This window comes from Lolium perenne, chromosome 6 (assembly GCF_019359855.2).
Source record: "Lolium perenne isolate Kyuss_39 chromosome 6, Kyuss_2.0, whole genome shotgun sequence".
Taxonomy (NCBI): Eukaryota; Viridiplantae; Streptophyta; class Magnoliopsida; order Poales; family Poaceae; genus Lolium; species Lolium perenne.
Window position 1 is genome coordinate 207,501,128 of NC_067249.2, and position 17,780 is coordinate 207,518,907.

The following is a 17,780-nucleotide window of genomic DNA, read 5'->3' on the forward strand; positions in this document are numbered from 1 at the left end:
GAGTCAGTTCACCTACTTCTCTCTATCTTAGAAGCAAACACTTGTGTTAACTGTGCATTGATTCCTACATACTTGCATATTGCACTTGTTATATTACTTTACATTGACAACTATCCATGAGATATACATGTTACAAGTTGAAAGCAACCGCTGAAACTTAATCTTCCTTTGTGTTGCTTCAATGCCTTTATTTAGAATTTATTGCTTTATGAGTTAACTCTTATGCAAGACTTATTGATGCTTGTCTTGAAAGTACTATTCATGAAAAGTCTTTGCTATATGATTCAGTTGTTTAATCATTGTCTTTATCATTGCTTTGAATCACTTCATTCATCTCATATGCTTTACAATAGTATGATCAAGATCATGTTGATAGCATGTCACTTCAGAAATTATCTTTGTTATCATTTACCTACTCGGGACGAGTAGGAACTAAGCTTGGGGATGCTGATACGTCTCCAACGTATCTATAATTTCTGATGTTCCATGTTTGTTTTATGACAATACCTACATATTTTGTTCACACTTTATGATGATTTTATGCTTTTTCCGGAACTAACCTATTGACGAGATGCCGAGTGCCAGTTCCTGTTTTCTGCTGTTTTTGGTTTCAGAAATCCTAGTAAGGAAATATTCTTGGAATTGGACGAAATCAACGCCCAGAATCTTAAAATTCCACGAAGCTTCCAGAACACCCGAGAGGAACCAGAGGGGGGCCACAGGGCCACCAGACGCCAGGCTGGCGCGGCCCAGGCCTTGGCCGCGCCCCCCTATTGTGTCGCCAGCCCATCAGCCTTCCGACTTCGCCTCTTTGCCTAGTTAAAGGTCCCTGACCTAAATCTTCGATACGAAAAAGCCACGGTACGAGAAACCTTCCAGAGCCACCGCCATCGCGAAGCCAAGATCTGGGGGACAGGAGTCTCTGTTCCGGCACGCCGCCGGGACGGGGAAGTGCCCCCGGAAGGCTCCTCCATCGACACCACCGCCATCTTCATCACCGCTGCTGTCTCCCATGAGGAGGGAGTAGTTCTCCATCGAGGCTAAGGGGCTGTACCGGTAGCTATGTGGTTCATCTCTCTCCCTATGTACTTCAATACAATAATCTCATGAGCTGCCTTACATGATTGAGATTCATATGATGATGCTTGTAATCTAGATGTCGTTATGCTAGTCAAGTGAATTTTACTTATGTGATCTCCGGAGACTCCTTGTCCCACGTGTGTAAAGGTGACAGTGTGTGCACCGTGTGGGTCTCTTAGGCTATATTTCACAGAATACTTATTCACTGAGTTATGATTTGAGTTGGATGTCTCTATGAAATTGTGGTGTGTTAGTACCTCCTATGAATGCTCAAAGTGACAGCGTGGGGTGTTCATTAGTACTTGGGAATACATCTTTAAGGTTTGCCTACATGATGAATTAGAGTTCGTTATCTTGCCAGAGAGTAATTCAGAATAGCATAGTGAAGTGCTTATATTTATATTCCTTTATGATTACAATGTTGAGAGTGTCCACTAGTGAAAGTATGATCCCTAGGCCTTGTTTCCAAATACTGCAATCATCGCTTGTTTACTGTTCTACTGCATCTGTACTTCCTGCAATATTACCACCATCAACCACACGCCAGTTGTAGCATCAAGTATTTTCTGGCGCCGTTACTACTGCTCATATTTATTCATACCACCTGTATTTCACTATCTCTTCGCCGAACTAGTGCACCTATTAGGTGTGTTGGGGACACAAGAGACTTCTTGCTTTGTGGTTGCAGGGTTGCATGAGAGGGATATCTTTGACCTCTTCCTCCCTGAGTTCGATAAACCTTGGGTGATCCACTTAAGGGAAAACTTGCTGCTGTTCTACAAACCTCTGCTCTTGGAGGCCCAACACTGTCTACAGGAAAAGAGCCGTGCGTAGACATCAGTATACGAACTTCAATTGGATGAAGTGAATATCGCGGAGTTGGAATCTTCACCAGATGAAATAATCAAAGAGTTTTTGATTTCATCAGAGATGATGAAGAGGCTTGCATTTGCAAGAAATTAAGTGGGAGCGCTGAGACATATTTATAATACTTTATGTAGATGACATATAGGTGGTTATAAATGATGTAATTATATACTTGATTAAAAGATTTCATTGAGAAATTAACTTCAATGAAAGGATGTGGACTGAAACAAATTTAGTGTCAAGATCTATGAAGATAGGTTGAAACACATAATAAGTTTAAGTCAAAGTACATAGAATGGAAATTGAAGTAGTTCAATATAGAAATATTAAGAAAATGTTCTTGTCATGTGAAGGTTTAACAAGACTTGAGTGTATCTGACACTCAATGAGTAAAAACACATGAGTGATTATAGATCACGATTAATATGTACACAATCAGATGGCATGTGCTCTAAATGCGTTATGAGCATGTACCAGAATGATTCATGTGATGATCATTGAAAAACAGTAAGAATATTCTTGAGTACTTAAGAAGAACCAAGGATATATATATATATATAGTTTTGTATGGAGAAATGACAAACAAATCGCTGTAAGGTGTTGCACCAATATTTGTTTTGTCACATATAAAAATAAAATTTCAATTTAGACTAAGTGTTGTTTAAAAGGTAGCACAATGAGCTAGAAGTTATCTATGCTAGATTTAGTAGAGTTCTAAATATTGTGACGAATTCTACAAATGAAGGCAGAGTATGTCATTGTTTTGACAATGACTGAGGATGTTTAAGTCGAAGAGTTCTTGGAGAACTTGGTGTAGTTCCGATAGTGTCAGAACTTTGAAGCTATATTGTGTATGAAAATATTAGTGACATATTTCAGACCGCGGAATTAAGGTTCCACCAGAGGACTGAACATATAAGAATAATGCCGACTCATTTGGAAAATGAGTGATGCGTTGAGACGCAAATGAATTGCAAAATATATACGTTTCTGAGCGTGTCAGATCCATTGACTAAAACCTCTCCCGTGAGCAATACATGATAAAGCACCGGAAGGCCAAGGTGTTATATCTTTACAAATGTAAACAAGATTATTGACTCTAGTGCAAGTGGGAGACTGTTGGAGATATGCCCAAGAGGCAATAATAAAATGGTTATTATAATATATCTTTGAGTTTATGATAATGTTTACATATCATGCTACAATTGTATTAACCGAAACATTGATACATGTGTATTATGTGAACAACAAGGAGTCCCTAGTAAGCCTCTTGTATAACTAGATTGTTGATTAATAGATGATCATGGTTTCGTGATCATGAACATTGGATGTTATTAATAACAAGGTTATGTCATTATATGAATGATGTAATGGACACACCCAATTAAGCATAGCATAAGATCACGTCATTAAGTTATTTGCTATAAGCTTTCGATACATAGTTACCTAGTCCTTTCGACCATGAGATCATGTAAATCACTTATACCAGAAAGGTACTTTGATTACATCAAACGCCACTGCGTAAATGGGTGGTTATAAAGGTGGGATTAAGTATCCGGAAAGTATAAGTTGAGGCATATGGATCAACAGTGGGATTTGTCCATCCCGATGACGGATAGATATACTCTGGGCCCTCTCGGTGGAATGTCGTCTAATAGCTTGCAAGCATATGAATGGTTCATAAGAGACCACATACCACGGTACGAGTAAAGAGTACTTGTCATGAGACGAGGTTGAACGAGGTATGGAGATACCGATGATCAAACCTCGGACAAGTAAAATATCGCGTGACAAAGGGAATCGGTATCGTATGTAAATGGTTCAGTCGATCACTAAAGTCATCGTTGAATATGTGGGAGTCATTATGGATCTCCAGATCCCGCTATTGGTTATTGGTAGGAGAGAGGTCTCAACCATGTCTGCATAGTTCGCGAACCGTAGGGTGACACACTTAAAGTTTGATGTCGTTCAAGTAGATATGGAATATGGAATGGAGTTCGAAGTTTTGTTCGGAGTCTCGGATGGGATCCAGGACATCACGAGGAGGTCCGGAATGGTCCGGAGAATAAGATTCATATATAGGAAGTCATATTCCAAGTTTGGAAATGATCCGGTGCATTTATGGCAGGTTCTAGAAGGTTCTAGAAAAGTCCGGAAGAAATCACTATGGAAGGTAGAGTCCCGGAGGGACTCCACCAAGCTTGGCCAGCCAACCCTAAGGGGGTGGAGTCCCAGGTGGACTCCACCATAGGTGGCCGGCCACCCCACCTAAGGGAAAGGTGGGAGTCCCACCTTGGGTAGGACTCCCTCCTTGAGTAGGTTTCCCACCTATGGGAGGTTTTGTTGTTGGGGTCTTATTCGAAGACTTGGACTACAACTCTTGGGGATTTCCACCTATATAATGAGGATGAGAGGGAGGGGGGCAGCCACTCTTGGCCGCACCACCTAGGGCTGCCCATGGCTGGCGCCCTAGCCACCCCTCTCCCCAAACCCTAGCCTCTCCTCCTCCACATAATACTCCCGCTGCGCATAGGCGAAGCCCTGCCGGAGTTCTCCACCACCACCGCCACCACGCCGTCGTGCTGTCGGGATTCCAAGGAGGATCTACTACTTCCGCTGCCCGCTGGAACGGGGAGAAGGACGTCTTCATCAACACCGAACGTGTGACCGAGTACGGAGGTGCTGCCCGATTGTGGCACCGTCAAGATCTTCTACGCGGTTTTGAAAGTGACAACTGATCGTCTACCGCAGCAACGAGAGCCTCCTCTCGTAGGCTTTGGAAATCTTCAAGGCTTAGTCTCGTTCATCCCCTCGTTGCTCCCATCTTCTAGATTGCATCTTGGCTTGGATTGCGTTCTCGCGGTAGGAATTTTTTTGTTTTCTATGCTATGAATCCCTACAAACACGTGGTGTAGGCCCGACATATTTATTGCCTAAACCTCGCCTTAGGTCAGAGGGATCGACATATGGATTTCCCAAATCGTCGAAAGCCTCTGATGTCTCCTCCTGATCGCGACTTGTTTCTCCAATGGCATAAATCTGATGATATTTTGAATTCTGAACCTTTCTGGGTTTGGTGACACCATCATAGAGACTGGTGAAGACCTTGCCAACGGTAGTGGATCTATCGATGAAGTTGAAGCTGTCGATACTGGTCGAGTCATCGCTTATATCGGAGTCCGCAGATGACTCAAAGGACATGTCGCTGAAGATCTTGGCGAGCTTTTCGCTTGCCCTGGTGCTAATGAAGCATGGCGATGAAGTCTCCTCGTCACCTGACTCGATTGACGATGCTGAGCTCGAAAAATCGGAATCGACCGCCGATAATCCCGACGAGATCGGAATTTCGAGACGATACGCTCCTTCTTTCTCGACGCGAAAGTGGAACTTTCCGAACGTCATCTCCATGGGCTCCTCCAGATACGCATATGCATCCAAACGGGAGGGCGGGTGGGGAACAAAATTGACTAGACCATTTTCGATCTGTTTACCTCTATCCATCGCGTTGCTTGCTGTTGACGAAGTCGACGATCTTGAACGTGCCATCGAGATCAGATCATTGACGCCTCTAATTCCCACAGACGGCGCCTATTGACAAGGGATTAACTTGTCAATGCCTACGGGTTGTAGACTAGGGTTTTAGTTGGAAGTAGAGGGCAAGTAGATCTCGAAGGTTTTCAGCCGAAAAGTGCTCGACGATATGAAAACTAGGGTTTGTGAGACAATGGATCGATGCTTTCTTTGTCCCTCGGCTCCCCCTTATATAGGAGGTGGAGCCGAGGGATTCATAATACACAAGTTACAGAGTCCGGGAGGGTTTCCAACTCATCCCGTAATATTACAAGTGCTATCTCCTAATACAACTCTAGCTTTCCTTAACTAGCAGCTTGGGCTTCCGATTATTCTTATCCTTCGGGTCATGGGCCTTCAGTAAACCCCGGTGACATGGGCATACCCTTCGGGTACCCATTATTAGTATACCTGGCTCGGCCCAATATGGAGAAGACCAAATATGGAGAAGGCCCAACAAGGCAACCCGAAGATGTAGTCGACTAGGACTCTTGTAAAACCCTAAGCTGGTTGCATATATAAAGCTAGCCAGGGCACCCGAAATAGAGGAGAAGAGATAGGCCAACAGATAGATAGCAGATAGACAACATAACTCCGCCTATGGCGGCACCCTGTAAACACATCTATGATCATATACTGGATTGCTAGCAGCACGTAGGGATCCTCCGCCGAGGGGACCCGAAGCTGGGTACGTCGTGTGCCTAATCTCGCTCCCGGAATCTCCATCATTGCTATCTCCCAAAACCCAAGTCTAGAATACGTAGGCATTGCCGAGGTGATCCCTCGTCAATTGGCGCCGTCTGTGGGAATCGCGACGATTGGATTTTGTTATCCGGGCGGGATCCATCGAATTCATCACCAACGACATCCGAGAAGGCTGTTCTGAGAAGAAAGATCGGATCTGGCCGACCCGTCAATTTCATCGTCAAACAACATCATGAAGACCTCTCACCAGATCGGTTTGTACGCGAAGTGCACAACAGTAACGTGCAAGACATCAGAGGAATCCACTAGCAGCTACAAGATTGGACTTAGCCATGTTTCTTACAAACAAGTCTCTTGCTTGATTTGCGTGTCCCATATGACACAATCAAACCGTGATGTACAAAGAGCAGGATCGCCGGCGTGAACGTCCGTCGCGAATTTACCGCCATCCGACACAGATGGGATTGGAGGTTTCAGGCTCGCATAAGTTAACGATGAAAAGGATTAGGAAGAAGAGATGGAAGTCAATGGGAGCTTTTACGCATCCAAAATATCAGCTTTCGGCCAGTGCTTCGAGCCAACAAAATTAATCAGGTGCTATATTTTCAGTACACTATTCTTTGCAAATTTATTTCGGGCCAAATATTTTTGGTCCGTGCTATTAGTTGTGCGCAGTTTTTTCCGCCGTAACATAACTGCAGATCGGGAATAAGCTTCGCCTACTTTGCTGTGTCGATACCGTTCGCCATCACGCGTCCACTGTCGCGTACTCAACATCGTGCATCTCGCCATGCTCGGGGGCTCGCCCGTCGCGGATCCACCATATTGACTACGTCCTCTTCATTGACTACTTCTGGCCAAGCGCCGCACAACTACATCGACTGTGCCGCCGCACGACCTCCTTTCACGTCGGCTCCGCCACAGCCGACAAAAAAGCTAAGTGTCCCTCTTTTAAGATTTAATTATTATTTGCTTTTGTTACACCCGAATACTCGGGGGCTGCACCATTACATCATTAGAGAAAATTCACTTAACACAGGGGGTTGTGCCATTATTTCGTTACCACAAATATACTTGGTTATTTGGTGAATTTCTTTTCTTCGACTCTGGATATATCTTCTCAGTTCAGTAGAATTATCTTCTCCGGCTCAGTAGAATTATTTTCTTCGGATTAGTGGATTTATTTTTGGCTTAGTGAAATTACCTTCTTCGGATCAGTGGATTAATCTTCTTCAGCTTATTGGATTTTTCTTCATCGGATTCATCTTATAAGATTCATCTATATGGATATTACTGGTTTACTTTTATACAACATTACCTGAGATATTTCAAGTCAATGGATTTATCATCGAGGATTATTATTGTATTTATTTCAACGGATTCATCTTCTATGGTTATTACTGGATTCTTCGGGTCAATGGATTCATCTTCTATGATATCAGCGGATTTATCTTCTATGATTATTACTGGATTCTTCGGGCCAATGGATTCATCCTCTATGATATCGACGGATTTATCTTCAATATATGCTCTATATTTAATGGCGTAATCTTCAATATGGATTCATCTCAAATACTTCATCTGGGATTCATCTTCGTATATTCTTGTCTATGGTTTCATCCTAAATGGCTTCACCAAATATGAAGCCACAACTCCATCAACTTATTTCGACGTCACGCCTAACACTCGGGGGCTCGACAACGATTTCGCCTCGGGTCACGACTGCGACACAACAATCATGATATCACATCAACAACGCTCGGGGGCTCGGCTATTTCTTCATCAACAATTTCACGGCATCCATTTTTGCTATTTGGTGGTTTCTACTTTGGCTAGATTTCTTATCTACACTCGAAGACTTCATCATGCATCGACTTCATCGTGTCCAAAAAGCTAAGTGTTCTTTTATTTTACACAAAGTTGATTATCGTTTACTTTCGTCGCACCTGACACTTGAGGGCTATGCGGCATATATTCACTTTACATATCATCGAATCTGAGCATCTGACACCGCATGCGAAAAAGAGAGTCAAGGGAAAGATAGAAAAAGTTTGTTTATTTGTGCAGGAGAAAGCAAAATTCAAAGTATATAAGAGAGAACCCGACAAAATTGTCTACAGGGAGAACTCGATGAAATTGTCTTCAAGAAAGAACAGGTCCCGAAGAATTATCTTCAAGGAGGACTCGAAGAATTATCTTCAAAAGAGGACCCGAAGAATTATCCTCAAAGAGGACCTGAAGAAATTTTCCTGAAGGAGGAACTCGACGAAATTTTCATCAAGGAGGAACCCAAAAAAAAAAAGATGGACAAATCTTCGGGTCTATTGACTCGTCATATTGTTCCGAGCAAGAGCATCGGTGATGTACCCGACAATATAGAATAACCAATATATTCGGCTGTCTCATCAAGCCCGAGAGAAAAATAGAAGAACCTGCAAAATGGGTCATTCCAACAGCCGAAAAAACACTCGACAATATATTCTCAGAGCGCCAAAGTTGCGATCAATCTCTGAATGCCGCAAAACTTTGCGAAGGTAAGACCCCAGATCCGTTCTGTGTGGCGTGGCGCCGTCTCTGACGTCGGTTTGCTACTTTTTTCTGTATCAACAGATACGAAGAAAAATCCTAACGGACGCGTTAGGTACCCGATAAAATATGACTGGGGCTCGACAGATGGTAAGACCTTAAGCGGCACCTATCGAGTTAACACCAGTATCCCGAGATCATGTCCAGGGACGTGATCTTGAAGTAGGTTTTTGCGGATTGCCACTAGAGCAGTTAACTAGTACCTGATCCGTCAGATGAACTAGCCCCAACTACCATTATCCCTGTACAATATAGATATCAATGTCAAATAAAAATAGCAACGGCCTGGATTCGATAAAAAGAGGGGCTGCGCTAAGTTCTTTATCGAGTAGTACAATTTGAGCCTATGCCTAGGCGCAAGCACCTGCCCATAGGCTCGGGGGCTACTCTTATCGAGAGCTTTGTTCACTCTCCCGACAAGATACAAGAGGAAAAATCATGGGGTCGATTAAAAGCAAGTTGAGTCTACACCCAAGTGCAAACACTTGGCTGTAGCCTCGGGGGCTACTCCCATCGGGAGCGCTGGTCGCGCACCCGATAGAAAAATAACTTCGACAACATCTATGACAATCAAGGTTTGTAGACTCAACTCGATTCTACGACTCGAGTGGAGCCTACTCCCATCGGGAGCACATGGATTTCATCAAATCCTCCAGAAATATAGTTAAGTTCTTTATCGAGCAGTACAACTTGAGTCTATGCCCAAGTGCAAGCACTTGCCCATAGACTCGGGGGCTACTCCCATCGGGAGCGCTGCCGCGCACCCGATAATTTCAAGAATCATCGACATCATCTGCGCTACACATGATCTACGACATGGACCTCGCCTTGTATTTTCTTCGACTCCGGAGATGGTTATGCTTGGAGTTTCTACGCATGTCTTTGACTTCCCTATAAACTCGGGGGCTACTGACATGGGCATACCCTTCGGGTACCCATTATTAGTATACCTGGCTCGGCCCAATATGGAGAAGACCAAATATGGAGAAGGCCCAACAAGGCAACCCGAAGATGTAGTCGACTAGGACTCTTGTAAAACCATAGGCTGGTTGCACATATAAAGCTAGCCAGGGCACCCGAAATAGAGGAGAAGAGATAGGCCAACAGATAGATAGCAGATAGACAACATAACTCCGCCTATGGGGGCACCCTGTAAACACATCTATGATCATATACTGGATTGCTAGCAGCACGTAGGGATCCTCCGCCGAGGGGACCCGAAGTTGGGTACGTCGTGTGCCTAATCTCGCTCCCGGAATCTCCATCGTCGCTATCTCCCGAAACCCAAGTCTACAATACGTAGGCATTGCCGAGGTGATCCCTCGTCACCCGGGTACCATCTTCGGCAGGCCCATTGGGGATGCCTATGTCACTGAGAGCCACGATACGAGAAAAGTTAGTGAGACGCCGCCGCCGTCAATCTCATCTCGAGGGATTCTGAAGATCGCCTCCGGCACCCTGCCGGAGAGGGGAATCATCACCAGAGGGCTCTACATCACCATGCCCGCCTCCGGACTGATGCGTGAGTAGTTCATCCTTGGACTATGGGTCCATAGCAGTAGCTAGATGGTTGTCTTCTCCTCTTGTGCTATCATGTTTAGATCTTGTGAGCTGCCTATCATGATCAAGATCATCTATTTGTAATGCTACATGTTGTGTTTGTTGGGATCCGATGAATATGGAATACTATGTCAACTTGATTATCGATCTATCATATATGTGTTGTTTATGATCTTGCATGCTCTCCGTTGCTAGTAGAGGCTCTGGCCAAGTTGATACTTGTAACTCCAAGAGGGAGTATTTATGCTCGATAGTGGGTTCATGCCTCCATTGAATCTGGGACAGTGACAGAAAGTTCTAAGGTTATGGATGTGCTATTGCCACTAGGGATAAAACATCAATGCTTTGTCTAAGGATATTTGTATTGTTTACATTACACATAGTACTTAATGCAATTGTCTGTTGTTTGCAACTTAATACTGGAAGGGGTGCAGATGCTAACCCGAAGGTGGACATTTTAGGGATAGATGCATGCTGGATAGCGGTCTATGTTCTTTGTCGTAATGCCCTAAGTAAATCTCATAGTAGTTATCATGATATGTATATGCATTGTTATGCCCTCTCTATTTGTCAATTGCCCAACTGTAATTTGTTCACCCAACATGTTATTTATCTTATTGGAGAGACACCACTAGTGAACTGTGGACCCCGGTCCATTCTTTTACATCTGAAATACAACCTACTGCATCATTGTTCTCTGTTGTTCTTTGCAAGCAAACATCATTCTCCACACAATACGTTTAATCCTTTGTTTACAGCAAGCCGGTGAGATTGACAACCTCACTGTTAAGTTGGGGCAAAGTATCTTGATTGTATTGTGCAGGTTCCACGTTGGCGCCGGAATCCCTGGTGTTGCGCCGCACTACACTCCTTCACCAACAACCTTCACGTGGCCTTCATCTCCTACTGGTTCGATAAACCTTGGTTTCTTACTGAGGAAAAACTTCCTGTTGTACGCATCACACCTTCCTCTTGGGGTTCCCAACGGACATGTGCTTTACTGTCACAAGAAGCTACTTTCTGGCACCGTCGCAAGCCCTGTCACGCGCCAACAGTGTCAAGTAGAGCTTGGGCAGTGGATTGGGCTATGTTAGTCGGTTACCGGCATGCATAGTGGGTTCCCCATGCTTCGGTGTGTCATTGTGTAATCGGAGCTGCAGTGTAGTGTGTCCCTGCGGCAACGATGTCATGCAACCGGTGGTTTTTGGTGGAGGATTCGGTCGGTGCAAGCCCATCGTAATTCTTTTGCAAAGCTTGTTGTTCAAGTGGAGTTGTCTCTCATTAACGTGTGGGAAATGGGATGAGGGGTTGGCGCCAACAGTTGTCTCTCATTAACTTGCTATAGGCATTTGGCCATGTGGATGATGGTTGTGGCTAATGTAGTAGTGTTCCATGATAATATTGGTGCAGTTGTATATGTTTCTTATCGGCTACCCGCGTCTTCTTCTTCATCTATAAAAATGAGGAGCATCAGAATGCTGTCGCGGCGAGGCAGACACCAGGTCCCAGGGTCAAGACACAATGTCCTCGATATACACGATGGCCGTGTCACCACCCAGAAAGGAAGCGTGGAGGAACACGAAGTACCAATTAAAGAAGGTTTCCTGGTCACGCTAGCTGTTGAACTAGCTAAGAGCATGTCTAATAGACCTCTTATTTTTCTACCCCTTAAAACACAAGTAGATGGCCCTATATTCACTTTTCGCTGGTCGAAAACTCGTCCGAGCTAGCAGACCCCGTATCTCCACCCTGTAAAACAGAATCCTACGGAATATTCTGTTTTCAGCGGCGGCACGCGGGTGGCTATGGCGGCGGCGCAGGGGAAACGGTTGGGAATTCTGAAATGTCCGCACGCCCTAGTGAAATGGGATGAGGGGTTGGCCCTGTATTCAGCCTCCCGCCCCGTACAAGTAAGGGGCGAAGAGCCGCCCGTAGCTAAAACTGTAAAAAATCGATGCGGGGGCCTGTTTTACGGGGTCTGCTAGATGGCCGGGTAGCGTCCAACCCCTTATTTCGACAGTTATTATACGGGTTTGACCCTTTTAAGGGGTCTGTTAGACATGCTCTAACTCCTCCGCGCCCACTATCGCCATGTTGAAACGCGTCCTGCTGGTGCCAACGGTAAGGAAGAACATGGCACCGTACAGCACGGCGAGCTGCCCGGGCACCCCGTCCTGGGCTCCTGGCACGCCGCGGATGATGCTGCCGGACTGTTACAATCGAGATGCACAATAAACGAAGAACGAAAAATAAAACACTGCAGGGGACACGAGATTTTAACGTGGAAAACCCTTGGAACACACAAGGGAAAAACCACGGGCGTCAGCCAGCAAAACTTCACTATTTCGGTGGTGTTTACAAACGCCGTGGGTGTACAATGATGCGAAAAAACCCTAGCAGCGGCTTACAGGAAATATATATAGACGGTGGCAACGATCCGTACCGCGGGGGCGGGCCTCGCTCCGCTCGTCAGAAGTTAGCCTCTTCTTGGAATTTGGATGACAATATAACACGGACAGTGCGGCCGCCGCAGGGACGACAGCGACGCGGAGAGCGTCAGCAAAACGTCGGAGGCAAAATTACATCGGATGGGCTTGTTATTGGACGGACTGCAAAATGGCACTGTGTTTGCCAATGTAATCATCAAGAAAAAACAAGACAGTAAATGATGAAAGCACCATCTATTAATTCGAATATCAATTGTATAAACCATACGTAGAAGGTAATAAGTGTCGTTTGGAAGAGAGAGAAAAAGGTTAGACATCATGTGCACGCACGCACCAGAACATTGATGGCTGCGCCGGGAGGATGATGGTTGACGGGAAATTCCTAAGTAGGATTGGAGAGAATGGCTCCTGCGAGGGGCGCCAGGTTGAGCAAGCCACGGACAATGTAAGCAATCTGGGTGAGAGGTCGTCCCGTTGATGGCCAACCCCATCGCGAGCATGCTCTCTGCATTGAGGAATCAATCTTGTTTGCAAAGTAAAACAATCAATTAGTGAAATGTATCACAGTGATATTTTTGGTGTATCAAAAACAAACAAACAAAATATATTAAGAGCACATGAGGCAGAAAAACGAAATGACTACCAACCAGTGTATGAAAACAGAAAAAGGAAGACAGCGATCGACTACAGAGCACATGAGAGAGGAACTAGCAGTATCCTTCTTTTTAGAAAGTTATCTGTGGATGAATGCATGCAAATAATTCCCATAGTATACCCAGAAAACATACTAGCAGCCTTAATGAATGTAAATATCCATATGGGTTCCACGCAGCATAATTGGTGCACTAGCTGCTATTATGTTCCATTGTTCATTCACAACTCACAAGCATTTGTAAACAATACTAAAACATACTCTACTCTAGTTCATAGATTTTTTGAGCAAGTTCCAGCTTGCATTATCATTATGAAGGACTAGAAGGCCGATTACATGGCACATAGGCAAAACAAAAAGGAACACTACAAAGCCTGCCGCTAACTCTTGAGAAGCTCCAGATACAGTACCACTACTGCATGATATCACTGCTTCAAGCAACTAAACTGTCCAAAAAATGCGGATGCGCTACCAGTAAAACCAGCCTTTGTAGCAAACCAAAAGATCATATCTGCACCCTAGTAGCACCAGCTTTCCCAGGCAAGTCACGCCCAGAAACAGAAAAGCGACCAGCGGACAGTGACCTCCATCCTACATGAGGCGACTTTCAGATCAATATACCCCGTGCTTGTGTGAAAGCTCTTTGGTGTAAAATCTGCTTCACCACTGTCAGCAGCACGTTCTTCATTACCACGGTATGCCATGACAGAAACTCGGAGCTTTCCCTCTAGTTCAACAGAAACAACACTGCGTCTAAGCTTGATCATGCCATCAACATCAACAGGCAATTTAGCATTCCCACTTTCCAGCAACTTGACTTCTAGGCCCAGTAAATGTAGCCTTTCTTCTCTCTCGATCACACTCACGAACTAGTGCACGAACAGAGAGGAGACAATAACAGTGAGTTTGTTGCTGTGTAATGCCTACAGCTTTTCTGTTTCCTTCTTCCTTTTATTCAGCAAAGCAACGATCGTGCCTGCTCACACGTTGCCCACATTGATCGTGCCATCCCACGACCGAGCACACGAGCTTACAACGCAAGGATCGGATCAACAGTATGACCAACTCCTATCCTATCTGTTCCTAGCAAATAGCTGAAGAAACAACTAACTGAAACTGACCGACGAAACTGAACTAACTGAACTTGACACTTATTACTGACACACTAGATGTTAACAGTAAACTGTCAATGCTGGCACCAAATACACCTCGAAAGCCATCTGGCTAGGACCCTTCGATGACCTTTATAGTGATTGTAGCCTCCACAGAGCGAACTATCTCATGGAAATTCATCTCGAGCGTGCTAAGCTTGCTAGTGAACCTTCTGATTATGAATCCACTTCTGAACACAGTAGCAAGAAGACTTAAATCCTTGTCCTCAGATTCCGTAGCGCCCTTCACTTTCAGCTTAGCCTCAATGTAAGAAGGATCTGACGTCACCACAACAGCACGAGAAGGTCCTGTTAGTTCTAGATACAGATCCTGCGTGCGTCGATTAAGTAAGTAAACAACAAGGTCTCATTGATCAATAATGAGACTGAAGAGGAACGCAAGCAAAGTAGATTGTCCTATGTTGGTAAAAAGACAGAAGTGGAACTTAATTGTAATGACATCAATTAGAAACCCGAAAGTGACAATGCTGAAGAAGATTACGACAAGCAGAATTTTTCTAGGGACAAGAGCCCACAAATTTGAGTTATGCGGTACAAAAACCGTTATAATTTTTTTTGGCAAACCTGTGCACTAAATGCTAAGTGCATAACATAGAGATGATAGGATGGGAGAAAATATTAGTGCAGTGCTAAAGTGACAGAAGGAAAGATGATAGGATATTTGTTCAGCTCCACATAGAGTCAAGCGCACTAAGCATGTCTTCTTACTCAAAAGATTTTCTTAAGTACTAAAATATCGAAGTACAAGGACACAACGCTTGTCCCAAACAGACTGGGAGAGACAAAGAAAGTGGACTATCATTATGGGAGCACATATTACAGATCTATAGATTTCAAGGAAGCAATCGATAATTCGGTAATACTTTCCGATAGGACTCCCATATACTAGTGTAGGGGTTAGCTTGGGTTCAAATAATAATGCTATTACTGTTTCGGCGAATGCTTTGAGACATATGGAATTTGACAGATTAAAAGTCAATCCTAAAGTTTCAGCTAAGCCTGGTCCTTCTATTCAAGATGATGAAGAGCTGAGTGCCACAATAGATGGTCAGCTTCTTTCCCATCTTGTTGATGAGGTAGCAGAAGTAGATTTGGATGAATTGATGCTAAGTTCTGTATATGATCTACAAGCATCAGCTCGAAAATCCAAAGCTAATTTTGCTTCAAATAAATCTAAGTTTTCGTCTAAGGTTAAATCTACAAAATCAATAATGGTTTCACAATGAATGGTATGTTTTCGAATAGCAGAGGTCTCAAAGACTTGGCTAAACATTTACATATCGCTGATTGTATAACAGAACATTGTTTAGATTTTGTGGGTATTTCCGAGACTGGGAGCCTTCTAAACCGCATCTCTGGCGGGGTAGATTTTTCCTGGTTTTCTCGGCCTCCTCGGGGTCGTTCTGGGGGCATTTTACTTGGTGTTAGGACTTCTACGATGGAAGTGTTGGCATGTTCGGAAGGAGATTTCCATGTTAAACTCCACATTCGAAACAAGTCTGACAATTTCATTTGGAACCTGGTCACTGTGTATGGTGCTGCCCAGGTCGAGCACAAGGCTGCTTTTCTGCGTGAATTGGTTAACCTGGCAAAAGATAACCCATATCCTATCATCATAGGGGGTGATTTCAATTTGCTAAGGTTTTCTCATGAGAAAAGTAGGGGCCGTTTCGACAACTATTGGCCTTTCTTATTCAATGCTGTCATCGACAGTTTGGATTTGAAAGAGATAGAAATGGTTGGGAGACAGTTCACTTGGGCAAATAATCTGCCGGAACCTACATATGAGAAATTAGATCGTGTACTTATGGACCATAATTGGGAATCAAAATATCCTATGGTCTCTGTACGGGTTCTCCCTCGTATTGAAGGTTTGTCGGATCATGCTCCCATACTTTTCACAACCGGCAAGCATAGAACACAATGTAAACGCCAATTCAAGTTTGAATTAGGCTGGTTACAACGTGAAGGCTTTTCGGATATGGTTAAGAGAGTATGGGAGAGACCTGTTGCTGGTTCTAGTCCTATCCAAAGGTGGAATAATAAACTACGCGCTATGCGGAAGCACCTTGGGGGATGGGCAAGGCATGTAGCAGGCATTCTTAAAGCCAAGAAGCTTCGCCTTACTTTCTTGATCGATGAACTTGAAGCCCTTGCCGAGACACGGTTACTGTCACCGCAAGAAATTGATCTTAAGAATCAATATAATGCGCAGATGGCTTCCATGTTGAGAGAAGAGGAGCTTAAATGGTATCAACGATCTAAAGCCCAATTTATCCTAGAAGGAGATTCGAATACAAGATACTTCCATTCTGTTGCTAATGGCAGACATAGGAAGAAACTTATTCATTCCTTGGTTCAGGATGAAGGGACGATAGTGGGGCATGAACAACTCAAAACATACATCACTAATTATTATAAGGGCTTATTTGGGGATCCGGATGAAGGAACTTTTACTATGGAAGAATCCATGATCCAGAATATCCCCCAAGTATCCTCTGAGGAAAATGCTTTTCTGACAGCCCCCTATTCCGAGGAGGAGGTCAAGAAGGCGGTTTTCCAAATGGAGCATAATAAAGCACCAGGTCCTGATGGTTTTCCAGCAGAGTTTTATCAAAACTTCTGGCAGATCATTAAGACAGATCTTTTAGCTTTATTTTCTGCATTGCACAAAGATCAACTAGAATTGTTTCGTCTAAATTTTGGTGAGATAATCTTATTACCTAAGGTTTTGGAGGCAGAGAGGATCCAACAATATAGGCCTATCTGTCTCCTAAATGTTAGCTTTAAGATATTCACAAGAACCGCAACTTTAAGACTTAACTCGGTTGCTGATCATGTTGTGCGCCCGTCTCAGACGGTCTTTATGCAAGGAAGGAACATCCTCGATGGGGTGGTCACTTTGCATGAAACGGTGCACGAGCTTCATAGGAAAAAGTTGAACGGTGTTATTTTAAAAATTGATTTTGAGAAAGCATATGATAAAGTAAAATGGTCCTTTCTACAACAAACTCTTCGGATGAAAGGTTTTTCACAAGAGTGGCGTTCTTTAATTCACAATTTCATTTTTGGAGGAAGTGTTGCCGTCAAAGTCAATGATGATGTGGGCAAGTACTTTCAGACAAAAAAGGGATTGAGGCA